The following is a 16,412-nucleotide window of genomic DNA, read 5'->3' as shown; positions in this document are numbered from 1 at the left end:
GAACGTATCCCATTAAATATAACCTCAGGTTGTGCACTTCAGACGAAATGGATTTCCCAACCCATCGCTAAAGCACACTATGACTTAGATCAACATAATGAGCAGCAGAGCCTGAGGCTGTTGTATCTGTTCTAACACAACGGACTTGGTCTAAATATATTCATAGTCTATTCATTTGACATCTAAAAGAGTACAAATAAGACATAATGGGAATTATATATTAATTCTCCTTTTTTTTTAATGTGAACTAAAGCTAGTTAGCTGACTATTCAGATTAAATCAGTTTGTGTGTTTGAAAAAATTGCATATTTTTTTTTACCTGTGCAAGTATGCTTTCTAATTCTGATAAGAGTTCATTTTGGTAGTAATTATGATGTATTATGAAAATTACATGGGATCTGAATACACATCTCATTTAATAATAACAGCTTCTATTAAATAGATGCACATATGCATACACATGTGCATGCACACACACTCTTGCTCTGAAGATCTTTGAAAATTAATCCAGGATTTAATGAAAACTTCCTCAGTCCAGTTCTTAGCTTATGTTGTTTGGGATAAGTAGAGAACAAATATTACAATATAATCTTCCTGGAAAATATTTGAGTGTGGTTAATAATAATAAAGGCTCTGTTTAAATAGTGTGATAAAATGACTAAATTAATTACCAGCAGAGGTGATGTGAGGTATGATTGTGGACAATACAAGAAGTCCATGGTCTGTCTAAATTTATTTTTATTAATACAGCTCTCCTAGAACAATGGAAAGTGAGTTGTCCCTTTGCTGAACTAATGAAGTTGATTAAAAAACAAAAACAAAAACAAAAAAAAACCACAGCCCACTATTCTGACTTCCTGTAAATGCTAACATTCTGCCATATCCATTGTGTTTATATCTGTTCAGTGAGGATGAAGGTTGGTTTTTTTTGTTGTTGTTGTTTTTTGGACTCTGAAGATTTTAAGTTAGAGGAAAAAAAAAAAAAACAAACTGCTGTTTTTCAGCAGATGTGTTCTGTTATAGTCTAGTTTGTATGTTGCCATACCCTAAGCATACTTCTAAACAATTGTATTTCCTGAAGCCATCTCACTCGAGATCTGTCTTCTCTGGGTTCTATTGACAGCCTAACTTGCAAAGAAAAAGTATTCAGATTGTTAAGCATGCTTATTTGCTTGAATATTTCCTTGCTTTTTATATCAATAGAAATACAAATACAGATATTTCTTTTATTTTCCTTTCTTGAATAAATAAAATTCCAATAAAATTGGACAGAAGTAAGAAGACTTTTTTGTGGAGAGGATATGAAATTACACTCATGCATTTTTATTTTATTCAGTCTGTTGTGATTATCTCACAATATTGATTTTAGGTACAACATGTGTAAGAGACTGGTGCACATATACACGTTTGTGTGTATATATATATGTATATATATTTTTTACATTTCCATGAAGGACTATGTGAGGTACAGTTTGAGTTAATGTTTGTAGGAAGTATTTTAAGAAAAGGCTTTTTTGGTTTGCTTATCAAAGGAGTAGAATTTCGTGATCCAGATATTAGCACCCAACAAATAAAACTAACTTTCTAGGACTGTGTTGTATTGACTATGTACACTGTGTTGGCAGGAAAATGTGGTTAAATCTTTTCGATTGTGGGAGGTGAGAGAGGGAGACTTTTTGTAAGATTTGAACAGAGCTTTAATAACATTTGTCAAATTGTACTAGTGTGTCTTTTCATGTTGAGAATTATGTTTTTAATCTGCAGGTAAAAATATCAAGGAAGTGCCAAAACTTGTACGATACGTACTGAATAATAAATTTATCAAAGTTATGTATTGTTTATCTGATATTAAATTATATTTCAAGAGCAGCATGAATTTATTTTCAGAAAATGAGATGGGAAAATAAATAGCTTAAGATAGTTACAAATAAATATATCAATAGAAACTTACCCAAAATGTGCTAAACTTTTTAAGTTATATTTGAGGAAAAACTTTACTTGGTGTTTAACCTGCAATGTTTTGTGATTTGGTAAGGAAATGAGCTTGTTTTTTTCAAGTCTCATAAAATTGTCAGCAATATAAGTTCATAGGAAGGTATCAGGTACGCTTTCATATTGGTATGACTGTTTTTTCTCTTTTATCTGTTCTGCACAAAATCATATGTGATGCAGTTTGGATGTGATAAACGGTAAAAAAAAAAAAAGTTTATTTGGTTTGACGTGATTGATCTGTCTTGTCTGGAATATTACTGTTCAGACTGGTTGGGACATCTAAGATTGTAAGCAGTTACTTTAAAATGACTATTCCTGCTTTGGAAAGTTGGTTTACTCCTGCACTCGGAGACTTTGGAGGTTTTTTTCTTGTTCTATTTAACACTGTCTGCATAATCTGAATTTTCTATTATTTATCTTTATTCCTTTGTGTTTACACCAAATTAAGAAGGGATGCCTTAGCAAAACTCTTAAAGCATTTAGCAATAAATTTAAGTAACAAACTTGTGCCAAGACAGCTGGCAGAACTTCCATTGTGTTTTCCAGAATTGAAGTTGTTTTTCACCTTCTGTTCCTTAACAGATGTGCAAGTCCTTCATTTACTTTGCTATGCATGTAAGAAAATATTTCTATAAGTTCTTGAAATTTCATGCTTTTTGTTTGGGAAATTGAATGCCAATGGATTGGATTTGATGTGACATCTCTTATGTTTTCATTGGAAGTGTACTAATTTTTTTCTTTTCATATTGAGGTTTACTGTAAATTTTGAACATCTTTTTAAGTAATGAATAGATAAGTTTATGAAACAATTCCCTGTGGGGAATTAAGAGAAGAACCTTAGGCTTTATTAATCATCTGCTTTTCAAGTAATAACTAATATGATCCATACATTTTCTACTGAATATTCCTAATTTGATTTTTGCATGGCTTTTTTCCCCTTTTTAAAATTATTATTATTATTATTATTATAACAAGAGGTCAGGAATATGCTAACTTGTATTCTTTTTAGATGTGCAACTAAAGAAACAGCACCAAATTTCTTTGGAGAAATAAGCCTTTGGTGTCTCCTTATGCACAGGGAGTGTAATACCACAGGATCATAGAATATTCAGGTTGGAAAAGAGCTCTAAGATCATCTAGTCCTACCACATATTTCAGATTGTACATTCTTCTACCAATGGAGTAGATACAGTCATTGTCTAAAATTCTTTGATTTGTCAAACCACCTGTGGCAGCATATTGGTCAGATTCTAACAGTATTTGCAATCTACATCCCTACTTTTCTTCACAGTCACCTGAAATAAGTCACTGTTGATCTGATGGGAAATGCATATTACTTATTGGTGGTGTATTCTGTGAAAACTTGAGAGTAAATTTTTGTCAATGCATCTACAATTGCAACTCTTTTCTAGTGGTATATTTCCTTGTTTCTCAAAATTCTGTAATTTGTTTTTCCCAACCTCAGTGGATATACCCACACAGATTTTAAAGAAACAATTTTCTGATTGCTCTAACACTTTAGTAGGTGACACTTTAAGATGCAATATTGAACTTGTTGAGTTGCAGTCAACTGGCACGTCATTCTAACGAATGTATTTTCTGCTCTGTCCTTCTCTTCTTTTCCCGTCCTGATGCAGATCTTGCTGGCAGTTATGCTTGAGAACTGGTTGCTACCGCGTATTCCCAATGGATATGAGCGATTCTATCCTTAATTCAGGATGGAGACATAATCTAGGAGAAATACTTTTGTTTTACTGACCAAAGTTATTTTGACACTTGCTCTGGAACTCCTGTCTTCAGAGGGCAGAGCTTTGTTGTACCTTGAACAAGGCAGGAAAAGAATTTTTCGAAGTAATTGAAAAATCCTATGATTTTTTTCTCCAGTATACTGGAAATAACTCTCTGCTGTAGACATTTATGTAATAGCTTTCATTCTTAGGGATCTGGCACCATGCCATCTTTAATGATTGCACACATAACATAGTCTATTTTAATTTGTAGTTGGTTTATTGAATTAAAAAAAAAAAAATCTCTTCTGATATTTCTACAATCTGACAGATTTTCAGCAAGGTAATACAGTGTACTACCCAAGTAATATTATCTATCAGTAGTTAAATTCTCTTTAAATATTGCACTGTAATAGTTTATCTTACTTTCTTTTTGTGGTTCTTGACATCTTGCTTATTGCAGCACTGAATGTGATTTGAGTGTGTTCTAACAGTGAATTGGTTTCTTTCAGCTGCTGTTTTTGTAATACTTCCTCTGGTTGGTGTCATTTCCAAAAGCAAAACGTTTTCCTGAAAAATCGTTTGCCATATGTACTCTTTATTTTCACAGTAGATTGGACCTCTGAGAATCATAGCAGGGTCTTCTTACTGTTTTTTGCACATTCATAAAGTACTCAAAAAAAAAAAGTTATATGAAGAAAAGGAGCAAAGAAAACAAAAGTCATATTTTTTATATATAAAAAAAAAAAAGCTGTGACACATGTCAATAATATCAGTGGTGGTTTCCATAGAAACTAATATTGAGCAAAGGCCTCACTGATAATGAAAAACTATGGCTGATGCTGGTGAAAATAGGTCTGATTCTTTCTAAAAATATCCTAGCTTAAACATAATATATGGCAAATTACAGATAAAGTGAGCATGAAATTGATAATTCTGAATTAATCCTGCAATAGCAAACAATAATTAACATGAAAATGTTTTATTCTGGTATTTGAGTCAATTGTGAAGCATCTGTTTTGAATTTAAATGACAGTAGTTCAGAAATACTTTTAGTAAGATTACTTTTTTTTTTTGATTTAAATTATATGACAAAAAAATTAACTGAGTTTAAAATGGAGAAAACAAAGCAAAACACTTTTCATAGATAAACTATAGCATATACATACAAGTAGGTCCAGCTCAGGATAAAAGAGAATTTCAATAATTTACTCAAACTGGAAGATTAATCACGTGTTTTTTTTTTTTTAAGTGCTTCTCACAATTTTTCAGTTTATATTCTAATCAATATTTGAACAGTTAAGTTTTGCATGCATCAATTATCTGCTTTGGTAGCCATAATCAAAATGATATTATTTCTTGAGAGACAGAGAAGAAATACTTTTTTTACTTCTAGTTAATTTTGGTCGTTTTAATTTTTGTTGTCCTTTTCATCTCAGAAATATTATTTTCATTGGCAATGGATGAGAAATGAACTGAAATAGCTGGTAGTTGAGTCGGAGAATAAACCGTTATCCCAAACAATTAAGTAGCCTCATGATAATGACATTTGATTTTGATGTGGGATGCAAATGCCTTACATCTAGAAATATTTTTGGGAAGGTTACTAGCCAAATGTGTTCTGTATTTTTTATATGTTTATGATATTTAGTTCATGATATGTTTAGTGACAGCCATTGTGTAGTAAGTCTTTCTGGTCTGCATTTAGTGTACAATATTTTACTGAGTGGCAGATACTAATTTACATTAGTAAAATTAGATATTTGGCATAAAGGATCAAATTATTTTATGATGAAATAAGTATGTATTGCTACTCCTTAAGGACCAATTTTTGGATAGCGTTTTCATCCCAAAGTATGTTATATAAATTTCAACATATTGCCATCTTTATATTTCATGTTAATTTGACATTTAATGTTAGCTGCCTATCATTCTAACAATAATCCATCTGAACTAGAACACATGAATACCAATTACTGAAATGATTGGAGCTCATCTCTAAATCTCTTTTCTAGTGTTAAGTAGATTTACGTCATCAAACATGAAATATCAATAATATCATAGTCTTCCCGAAACATATTTGCTCTCTGCAGTTCTGTTGGCTTATAGCATGGACTTAGGGGAAAAAGAGATTATTTAAGTCACTCATTTGCAGAAAAAAAAAGTGTAATTAAAATGTCTATAATAGTTTCAGTGTGTCGTTCGATTTATCATCTCCATTCTGGTGTTATTTTGGTTAATTGCAAAACCTTTCTCATGCTTGTATTAAATTTTGAACATTGTTGGCAAATTTCAAGTTGCATACTGTTGTCAAATATATGCATGTAATTTTACCTGCATGTAGCCATTTAAATATGAGTGTTCAAAAGCCAGCCTTCCCCTGTGACGCTGAATTAGAGCTCGGGAAAGTACACAGTCTTTTTGTAAAAATAATTGACGTGCTGGGATCTGATTATGTGAAAGAGCAAGAAATGCTTTCAGCTACTGAATTAGGAGAGCTTAGTCTGGCCCATGCAGCCTTAACTGTGCAAATGAAATAAAGCCAGATACAGATTGCTGTAGCATACGTTTGCTTTAACAAAACATTATCACAAAGGATTGTATAGATCATTCTTCCTTGTGTAGGAAGTTCAAATAGAAGGATAAAAAGCGAACAGATTATTTTGCAACCTTACCAGTTAACTAAGGTGCCTTTAGGAATGTTTATTACTGCATTAAACGCATAGTGTCTGGAGTAATCTGTGTACTTATTGTTTTTTATAATGGAATAATCCACCCATTAGGCACTGAAGAAAAAAATATTTTCCTTGTTGATACATTATGCTTCTGCTCCTCATGTTACATTGTTATGTAAATGTTACATTTATTCACTCCATATACCTGTCCAAAGAGTAGAAAGGATCACCTTTGAATTGCTCTAAGAAAGAGTACCTCTTTAGTTCTTTGCATATGCATTAGATTCCTGTGGAACGTATGGAAAATTAAAGCAAGCCATTTGCAACTCTGATTTTTATGAACTCTGATCTTGTAATTGTAAAGCTTAAATGATACCAGATAAAGATATCATAGACTTGCCTCTCACCCATTTCATTGTACTCCTTCCAAATTTTAAAGACATATTTTTTAAAAGACTATTCTTTTTGTCTCACCCAGCCAGGGAAAAAAAAAAAAAAAAAAGGAAAGAGAAGCTTATAGTAAGAATAGTAAGACAAGAGAAGATCCTTTATATTTATAAGAACAGAAGTTTTCTGGCTGCTTTTCAGCTACACTAAAGTGATCTGAACTTCTGAAAACCAAAATGTTGAGAATAGTAGAAAAATACAAGTATGTTGGGCTTGATGGTAAGAGGAAGCTGATTCCTTTCTTCTTCAGCATATAGCATATTTCATGTTATTTGCTTTAACTAACACAAACACAAAAATATAGCACAGGAAGCTTGTTTACTATATGCTCCAAATCACCTTACAGAAGAAGAACAGAATTACTTTGTTGCTGAGGCAGTAGAAATAGAGATAGTGGGGAAAACTGGGTTGGGGTGGGGTCATGTTTCCTAGGTTGCAGTGATGGTTTGGTGCAGGTAGTTGATCTGTCTTCTGGAATAGGATACAGCTCGCTTCCCTAGGGTTGTAGGGGAGAGTTGAAGTGAAGAAACTGGGGAGAAAGTGGGAGTACGCTGGTGATAGTGTACAGCTTGTACAAATGTTTTCAAAGAGTATTATTCCATTCTTTCAAGAAAGTAGCAGTCCTTTGAATCTCTCCCTGCTAAGTCTTCAGAAGGGTCACACTAAGAATAAAATAAGTAAAGCAAACTTTTTTTTGTTTGTTTTCCCAGCCTTCCTGAATACCTTGCTATTGTGTCTCAGTCTTAATCTGGAGGCTTTATTTAATTCTTGACCCTTTTAAAGTAATCTTTACCTATTCTTAGTGGGAAGTTCATGTTCTCTTTGTTTTGAATATGCCTAAAATTTGTTCTTTCACACATTTCTAATATATCACGTACATTGGTCTCATACCAGAATTGAGTAGTAGATGAAGGATGAATAAATTGACATTAATCTGTATCACCTTATCAACCTGGCAAAAAGCCCTAACCTCTCAGTGGTCAGTCCTTTCAATGCTTGCACATAACATTTTGTTGATTTCTCATGATTGGCTAAAATCTGATCTATTATGAAACTATATCATTATTAAAAGTAATTTTATTTTAACATTGATATTTTTTCCCTCATTTCATGTTAAAGGTGAGAATTGTCTGGAAAGTGTACTTTGTGCATGGTATTTGAAGCATAGGTAAACTGAATTAGCAGTGATCTCACAGGTCATACTGTAGCGAGAATTTGAACCCACAACCTTTGAAACAGCTGGCCATGGGTAATAGTTGCCAGATTGTTTGTTTCAAGTTGTATATGCTTGTGACTAGCTCTGAAAAGATGGCAAAATGCGGATAAGTGGTTACTTTAGTTTACTCCTATTTATGGACATAAATGCCATCCTTTTTAGGCACGTTTTAAATAGGCAAATGTGTTTCATATAAAAAATGACAACATGGGATGGCTGAAATCTGGGTTATCCTTGTATGCACATTGTTTTAGAGATTTACAGTTATCAGAATGGTTTAGTAGTTTTAATTTTAAGTATTGAAATTTAAAATTATTGTTCTCATCTTAGTAACTGGAGTATACAGTTATATAATAGCATTACAGATCATCTAATACTCAGGCTGTCAAAATTGAATTAATACTGTATACACTTTTGTTTATTCTCCAAAAATGATAAGGATTATCTGCTTTTCATACATTATTGTGCTTTCTAGATGTTAAAAATCATTGTTTCTTTCTTGTCTATAATATAAATCTATTTTTCAAGCCAAATACTACAAGTCTTTCAGATACATGAATGCCTATCTGTATGTTAATGATTACCTTCAATAGGGTCAGTGAATTGATAAATTTAAAAAATCGGCAGATAGTTTGGCCAAATCAGGATCCTGATGTTTCAGGGCATACTGGAGGTACTTTGATAGTTACACATAAACGTGCAGAGAAAAGGTAGTGTCTTAATGTGCAGATCTGAATAACTGCTCCAATCTGAATGAATTATACACCATGCTTTCCATCTGCTAAACACAACTAATAATTATTAGTTGTAATAGAAGAAAATACAGAGAAGGAGTGATAGCTAATGATGGAACATCACAAATGACATCACTTTCCTAGAAATGCAGGCAGGCTGAGGTGGAAAAAAGAGATGATAAATGCTACACACATTCTCATCAACCTGGGCTGCTTAAGAAAAAATTAAGAATGATTTATGACTAAATCTACACCTTTTGTGAACTCAAGTCTCTTTGAATATAGTTGTTTTTGTTTTTTTTTAACCCAAACTGTAGTAATATCCTATTTTGCAGTAGTGCTTGCAGTAAAGACTTTCGTCAGCATTGATGATGGCTGATGCATTTGGAAATAATTATTAGCAGAATCAGCAGGACACTCAATAAATTACAGATTTTTCATGTTGGTTTATTTGCCATAAGTAAATGTTAGTCCTTTTGCCTTTTAAGTAAATGACATTTTAAGAACAAAGTTTCTATGGTTATAATATGACTAAAATTTGTCTGTGTAGGAAAAGCTTGGAAACTGCTCGAATAATGCTTTATTTCTTCATTCAGCTTTGAGTGTTGGAGGAATTATGTTTCCAGTGTATAAATGCAATTTAACTGATAACTGTTTAATTTTGAGTAACTGTTTCCAAGAATATTTATAGTAGGTGGATATTCTTATTTAATTAATTGTAGTTGGACTTGAAGCTGAACAGAAAATTTGAGGATTTGGCTTTTACATGATTCGAATTACCAAAAAACCTCTTTAATAGCCATAGATGTGTGAAGTCACAGAACAAATTAATGCTTTTTTTTTTTTCAAAACCCACTACGTGCGATTCTCTTAAATGTCTTTGGTTTAAAGAACATCTTACCCAAAAATACGCTTTTGTTACTGAGGTGCCGAAAGAAGGTGATACTCCTGGGATCACTTCTAATAGTGACTCCATGAATGTACACACACACACAGTGCAAGTCAGGGAAGGTACTGTATGTTTTAAGTTATTGGACTTTCTTATTGGACTTCTTTGTAGGATTGCAGATGAGGACACAGTGCACACTTGGTTGATTTCACCAGAACTCTGCAATGATTGTTGTGAGGTCCTTTTGGCGTTAACTGTTGAATCAATAGACCTCTTTCAGGATAGTTATATCTTTTTCCTTTGACACGCCTTAGAGTTTACCAACTTTAAATTATTCAAGAACAACAGTATATGAAAGAATGACATGTTGTGCTGAGAGGAAGGGAAAGTCTTATGCAAGAAGAGGATGCTGTTCATAAACTTCATTTAACCTTACTGAAATATTATTCCATGTTAAATAATCAAAATTGTAGTGTTTGGGTCAGTACCAAAATGCATAATGATTCCTAAAGAAGCCACGTGTGTGTGTGTGTGTGTGTATAAACCATAACTATGAAATGACTTAAAAAAAAAAAAAGTCAGAGTTCCTGTGTAAGGCTGTAGACCAAAAACTTCATAAACTTAAAAGAATACTTCTACATCAATTTATTTTATGAAGTGGAAACTCATTCATTTGTAGCCCGAAGGATCTCAACACATACAAAACAGCTAAACTGATGGCAGGAAAGAGCTTCTTAAAGATAATGTAAAAGAGAGGATAAAAACTTTACTTACAGTTCTTCTGGAAGATAAGTGTTATTTTCCTATGTGCTAAAATGGCATCCATAAAAACACTCTTCCTGCTAATGTAACCTTATAGAGTGAAAGAAGAAAACAAAACCAAAACTGCCTTGTCTATTTTTTGTTATAGCTATTGCAAATAATGGAGGGGGGGGGGGGGGGGGGGGGGGGGGAACAACTAAAAACATGTTATAGCAATTGAATGGCTAGCTCGGGGGGTTGGGAAGTGCCAGTATTTGGGGGTATTGAAACAGATTGAGTCATTGTATAGCAACTATATAGTATAAGCCTAGAAATGTTTCCCATTCAAGGTCAAGGGAATTTCTTTCATTTCCCATTGTTATGCCATTTTCAAACTATGCCTCTTTTGTTGCTCACAACAGTTTCTGGCTTTGCTGTTCCTTGAGCATACATAAGACAAAATGAGCACAAAACTGTAGGTCTGATAAAACATAATCAAAAAAGACCCCAGAGAAGGACAATCTTTTTTCAGTAAAGCTTTAGAGATATTACTGGAAGAAGTTTCTCAACTAACTGAAAAGCAACTGAAGATAGGGTTAAAGTTTGCAAGGAATCAGCAAAATAGCTATTGTAAAGGGTGTAAGTCTTATGCTGTCAGGCACCAACTAGTTAGCTTTAGATATGGAATTCAAGGAACTGGACTAAGATGAAACCAAGAATAGATATCAAATTAGAGAGCTAAAATGATTCAAGTAAGGTTCTAGGTCTGCTTCAAGTGATGATTGTCAATTCTTTTGTTAACTTTGTGTCCCTCTAGATGAGGGATGAACCTGAAACTGAACTGTGCTTAGGATGTTAATTGAATTTGTTTCCAAGTGGTTCTTAGGGGTGGGGGAAACAACAACAACAAACACATCACATCACAACAAGGAACAAGTTGAGAAGAATCTACCAGCATGGGTGAAAACCAGGAAGGGGTGAAACCCAAACATGGCTTCTAAGCAGTTCTAGTCAGAGAAGGAGATCTAGATGCAGTATGAGTTCCAGAAGAAGTACCAGATGGTTTGTCTGGACCTCCAAAATATGACCCTTGCCTAAGATCAGGCAAAGTTAGCACTGAATTTTTAATTAGGGCTGAATTTCTGGTAAACTGTGTTGAGTGAATTAAGGTTAGCTATTCAAGTGGAGATGTTAGCTTTGCTGTGTGTCTGCTAGGGTTTACCAGGTTAGATTGAGAAAGAAGGTCTGAATTTGAAAGCAGGGATTATAGCTAGATTTAGAAGGGGAATTTGGGGCATGTTTTACGACTGATGTTACTTGTCACCACCAATGTACATTTAGGAGAAGGAACAGATCACTAAGCTAGAGCTAACTTTAGGGTCAGTGTTCCGGTCTGCATCCAAGAGAGGTTATACTTTGGCAATGGAAGCAAAATCTGGGTCTATGTATACCAGGGAATTTTTGATTTGGGAGCAAAGGTAGTAAATTGGGACAGCTTTTTTCAGTGCTATGTCTATCCCTTTTCTAACTGAACTCTTGAGGAAAAGCTTAGTTTAGAGTTGCCAGTAGATCCTGTAGAAGTTGCTGTTGAATTTAGTAGTGTTGAATCCTGAGGCTGGCAGAAGACTTTCAGCTTCTGTCTAAACTTCTTTTCTTAGTTAACTTCTATCTTAAATATGATTTTATTTTTATTTTTTTCAGATAAGTAACATTAAGCTTTTTCAGTCTTAAATTCAGGCTGAGATAAGGCGCTGAATTAAAAATATTTTTACTTCTTATGAATAGTGTAAGGTTAGACTTACAAAAATTCAAAAGAATAACTGCAGCACCAATTTCTTTGCCTAGAGTAACTTAACTGACATGTTCTGTACTACAATTTTGTGATGATTTTCGTTATTATAAAATGAAATGAATCTCTCTGGATGACAATGTCTTTCAAACTCAACTTTTTAACAGGCTTAATATATGCAAGAAGAGTTTCTTTTAAGATTTTCTTTGCATAATTCATGTTCGTTACTCTACAGTGAATGTTTCTTTCAAGAAAAAAAGGACTTACAGAGAGTATGTTTAGAAATTATGACTAAGTCTAACAAATTTACATATAGATGTGACCAAATGTGCTCACAAACTTCAGGAGTTTCTGAATGTGAAATGAATTAAATAGCTGTCACATTTTCATACCCATTGAACTACTACATAACTATCTAAATCTTGGATTTATTTTTCCTCTCGCTCAAAAAAAAAAAAAAAATAAGCTCTTGTAGTGAAAGATTAGTTTTGCAACTTCAGGTAGACTGAAAATGAAAGAAGTTTTTGTTCTGTGTAGAAATGTTCATATTTCACCTGAATTGTTTTACTTTTCCTTTATAATTGCTCTTTAAAACTTCTTTTCACAGTTCTTTCTTCTATCTTTATCTAATACAAGAAATTTCCACCCATTTCCGCATGTTCAGTGACTTTCACTTCACAATCCTATAAAGCAACCTTTATACTTTAATATTTATTTTACATTTTCTTAAAGCTCCACACTTTCTATCATCTTATAATAGAGTCCTGTACTGCTTGAAAGTCTAAAGCAGAATGACAGTTGGGAAATTCCTGGCTGAGTGCAAAAATGTATGCTTTTTCTTTATTCACTAAAACTTGTACTTCTGAGAATGCAAAGCAATTCATGAATTTGAATGTTTTACAACATACTTTTAGACAAAACAATAATAAAATTAAAACATTAAAACATTAAAATAAACATAGTTCTATGTTTAAGATGGTTAAGATGTTAAGATGGTTAATTCTAGCCAGAATGAAACATTTCAACATTTAGCTCTTTGACCAGGTATAGCAGGGAGAAGAGCATCTCCCCTTTTCCCTTCCAAGGTAGGCTTATTTAACATGGTTCTTTCATATCTTTCATATCTTCACTGATTTCTCTTTTAGTGGGTTATTCTAACCCAAGTCAGGGAAATTGCATTATGAAGGTAATCAGAAACACAAAAATTTTGCTCTAGTAAACAAAGCAAGAAAATGAAGGAAGCCGACAAGGCTCAGATTCAAGATAGATTTTTATTTTCTGTGAAACAGTATTCTTAATCTAAGAATTCATATATACACCAAATGTCTGTAAAGTTCAGTAAAATCTAAATTACTAGTTCAACTCTGCCCACGTAGTCACTGAATCTTTCTTTTTTTTTTTTTTCAGGTATGACTTACCATGCTCTTGGCTTTCATTTATAGCTACAGGAGAAACCATAGGAAAAGCCATTGATGGTTTTGACTTTCTAAACGTTTAATCTCATCTATCTGCATTTTATAGTTCTTGCAACTCCATGCAACACATTCCACATTAAGTAACAGTTAACATATAAAAGGCTGCTTCTAGTGATTTCTCGTCTCAAAATTTCCTGTTTAATTTCAAGTTTGATTAAAAATTTAACAGTTTAATGGCCTCTTTTGCTATATCTGAGATTTAGAGTACACTAAATACTTTGATTAATCATCAGAAGTGTTTGGAATAGATTAGGTAGATAGTTATAAGTTTAATATCGCTATTCCATGCTGACATGCTTCTCTAAGTTTTCAGAATTTCAGAGCATCCTATTCAGCTGCCACATGCTTGTTCCTAAGTAGATGTTGTCATGCTTGAGTTGACTCCATTTTTTGGTGTGAATTTCAGTTTGTTATCAGAAGAGCAGAATCTGAAAACCAAGGGCTGTTGAAAAAAGGGAACTTCTCTTTCTATTTATAGTTTGTCCTCATCAAAGATCTTTTCAATGGAATCAGATATCTCTGGGTTTCACAGTCCATTTACATGCATTTTGGCCTAATCTAGTATGAAACAGCTTGCAATAGGCCTGGGGAAACTAGAAATGATATTGGATTTCAAAAAGTGAGGAGACTTCATAAAAGGCTAATTGCACGTATGTATGCACACACATGAGACATATACAAAAATGGAAGTATGTATTGGAAAATATGCAGGTTTACATATGTATTAACTAGGTGTTAAGCACAGATTCATAGCAGCTAGATTCTAACAGATATTGTTACTCTTCTTTACAACAGTATAGATCTTAAAAGTTTCCAAAATAGGAAATAAAATATGAGAGGATGGGTAAAAGAAAATAAATGTCTCCCAGTCAGAAAAGAGAGAGGCTTTTTTCTTTATTTTGGGCTGCTTCTTTTAGTGTTTAATTATTGTTTTATGTTGTTCTTTTGCATTGACAATTCATTCCAATTTGTAATGTCAAGCTGGTTTTCTTTGAATATGTAACTTTTTTTTTTTACTTTAGTGAAACAAACAAAAGAACTAATTTTATAGCTTGTCCGTTAAATTCTGCACTGCCTTGATGTGTAGTGGTCAGAGAGACATAAATGAATACAAAGGTTGGTTGTGAAATCATAACTTAGTTAAAAATTCAATTGATGCAGAAATGGCAATAACCCATTTTACTTGCAGATATTTTGAATCTGTTCACTATGTGCCAAAGTGAAATCAAATCAGACATTCCCACCCCTAGTAAAATCTGCAGATTTTTTCAGTTTTCAAAGTTGCTGTTAAAACCAGGAAAACAGTTTGAGATGATAGATTTGTTAAATAGCCCCTTACTCCACAAATACTTCTGCAGAACATGACTTTCAATGGAGTTTGGACTGCAGCTTTTGGCTGTATGTTGCCATTTGTTCTGAAGCATAGTGTGTTCTTTGCAGCCTCACAAGTAGTTTATCATCCTTACCCATTTGGCAAGAATGTCCTTACCCTTTCTACAATATTGCTAAAACTGTTTTTCACATTGTCTTCATGAAGTTCAGGTGTGACAACCTGACAGGTATGTGTATGAACAATCTATGTTTGGGTCACTTCACAGTACAAAATAGTTTTAGAGATTTGGTTGGCTGCAGATAGGTTTCTTTGTTTTTCTGTTTTTTTTTTTTTAGTTTTGTTTTTGATTTTACACTTGATATTCTTCAAGTTTATAAAGGCTTGTAATGAAATTGCAAACAGAAGAATATATAAAGAGAAATGTTTATACTTTCTACTAGGAAACATTCATCTGCTTTTATAGTGGAAAAAAAATATTGAGGTGGTAAGAATGTAGGTTTTGAGGCCAGGCAGTTTGAAATAAATAACAATAAATATAGTTGTAGGATGTATATTGCCTCTTGCTCCACTACTAGCAGCAAAAGCTTTATAATTAGCTTTATGAATTTGAATAAACAATAAGTTTGCATATGGAAATATGCTTTATGCTGAAAAAAAGTTAATCTTTACAGCCTGTGACAGAAAAATGAAGACCTCAAAGCTTTCATATATATCATGTAGACACGTAGAACAAGTGAGTAGTTGGTAATGCAAATGAAGCTAACAATGGTTTTGCAGTGTTTAGCTTGAGGCAATGTATCTGCATTCATTGAAGTGTGGGTCATCTGTATCTATTTGAAGATATGTTTAGGTGTTTTTTTTAAATCCACTTTCTCAATAAAATATATCTTGGAAGGATACTCTCCCAAGAAGAAACACTTGAAATAATCTACTTATCCTGCATTGTCTGCTCTCCCAAATAAAAAGCATTATCTAGGTTAATTTTAATGTTGCCTTTCAGCTTTTATCTAGTGCTTGTTCACACTCTCATCAGGTATCCTGAGGACTGGAGACTTGCTGTAATTATTCTTCATTTTCCTGACAGAAGTCCTTGTATTTAAGGTTAGATCTTCAGCTTAATACATATTTTTTATTGTTGATCTTGATGACAAATTGTGAGCAATGTATTCTTTGTGTAAAACCATTGCTGAACAGCTTCATATCTGTTCGTTATTTTTGCAGATTGATATCGTATTGAAATGAAGGGTATTTGAAGAGGAAGTGTGTAAGGTTATGTACCTAATGTAAGGATTAGCATTTTCTTACTTGTTTTATCAGTGATTCAGTCCCCTACCACTTCATTATATTCAACTGCACAGCAACAGGTAAAGAGCTTCGTGTACTATGCTGATCTA

The 16,412-nt window shown here is 33.1% G+C and overlaps 1 long non-coding RNA gene across 4 annotated transcripts in view; it reads left to right on the top strand.

Moving 5' to 3' along the window:
* LOC125184113 (uncharacterized) overlaps positions 1–16,412 on the top strand; it is a 301,133-nt gene that overhangs the window by 188,097 nt on the left and 96,624 nt on the right. Inside the window, exon 8 of one of the 4 annotated variants that reach the window (XR_010831124.1) lies at positions 13,618–14,915. The exons of the other annotated variants lie outside the window; for them this stretch is intronic. This is a non-coding gene — a long non-coding RNA (uncharacterized lncRNA). Of the gene's footprint in view, positions 1–13,617; positions 14,916–16,412 lie in introns of those variants that run through there. 4 annotated transcript variants of the gene reach the window in all.

Source organism: Anser cygnoides, chromosome 4 (genome assembly GCF_040182565.1).
Source record: "Anser cygnoides isolate HZ-2024a breed goose chromosome 4, Taihu_goose_T2T_genome, whole genome shotgun sequence".
NCBI lineage: Eukaryota > Metazoa > Chordata > Aves > Anseriformes > Anatidae > Anser > Anser cygnoides.
Note: the sequence above shows the minus strand (reverse complement) of the source record. Positions and strands in the feature narration are given on the sequence as shown.